Source organism: Nanorana parkeri, unplaced genomic scaffold (assembly GCF_000935625.1).
Source record: "Nanorana parkeri isolate BGI_ZX_2015 unplaced genomic scaffold, ASM93562v1 scaffold210, whole genome shotgun sequence".
Classification (NCBI taxonomy): Eukaryota; Metazoa; Chordata; class Amphibia; order Anura; family Dicroglossidae; genus Nanorana; species Nanorana parkeri.
The window spans coordinates 173,344-174,625 of NW_017306478.1; positions in this window are offsets into that span (position 1 = coordinate 173,344).

Consider the following 1,282-nt stretch of genomic DNA (forward strand, 5'->3'; position numbering starts at 1 on the left):
GGGGGGAGAAATCACAACAAGCTCCCCAAAACTGCTCTACATTTTCCAGCTGCGGCAAATGACAGTTTCACAGCGGAAGGTAATACACAGACAAAGGGGCCCTGTCATGTGTCAGTGTGACACTTCCCAGGTGTGCATTACCTCTCACAGAGGTCACAGCGCTCCCCCTGGCAAGAGGAGACTGAGGAAATGCTTCTTCCTGACTGCAGAAGACTGATCACTGGGGGAGGGGAGACTGAGGAAATGTTTCCTCCTGTCTGCAGCAGTCTGATCACTGGGGGGAGAGGAGACTGAGGAAATGCTTACTCCTGCTTGCAGCAGTGTGATTACGGGGGGAGAGGAGACTGAGGAAATGCTTACTCCTGCCTGCAGCAGTGTGATTACTGGGGGAGAGGAGACTGAGGAAATGCTTACTCCTGCCTGCAGCAGACTGATTACTTGGGGAGGGGAGACTGAGGAAATGTTTCCTCCTGTCTGCAGCAGTCTGATCACTGGGGGGAGAGGAGACTGAGGAAATGCTTACTCCTGCTTGCAGCAGTGTGATTACTGGGGGAGAGGAGACTGAGGAAATGCTTACTCCTGCCTGCAGCAGACTGATTACTTGGGGAGGGGGGACCGAGGAAATGCTTCCTCCTGCCTGCAGCAGACTGATCACTGGGGGAGTGGGGACCGAGGAAATGCTTCCTCCTGCCTGCAGCAGACTGATCACTGGGGGAGGGGAGACTGAGGAAATGCTTCCTCCTGGCAGCAAGATAGTAGCCCCACCGCCCGCATAAGATGATTTCTGCCCGGAGTTCTTCTTTACAAGTGAATTCGGCTTCATGTGTCAGAAATTGCCCGTCACCAATAATGGCGGAAGCTCCTCCCCCTCCTTGTGATGTCACTTTCAGCGTGATGTATTCCTGCAGCTTGCCAACCCCTCCCCCCAGGAGGGCGGCCGCACACAGCTCCTCGTTCCTCACTTTCTTCTCCATGTGCGTGGCTGTTAGGAGGGGATTCCGGCGCGCGGCGGGCTGTCATGTGACCAGATTGTATGTGAATAACACGCCGCTCTTTTCTTAGTACAGGAAGTGAAGATTACGTCGCCGTCTGTGTCAGGAGCCCGGGTGACAACGCAGCCCACTGTCCTCCCTATGTGGGTCTGCAGTGACACCAGATTTCTGCATATGGCACCTACAGATAGGAGAAGACAAAGAAGAACTCCGGGCCTGTAGAATATCAACCCCCACAGTGGGGCTGCTCCCCCCCCCCCCCCCGCGTTGACGGGGGTAGTAGAAAACCA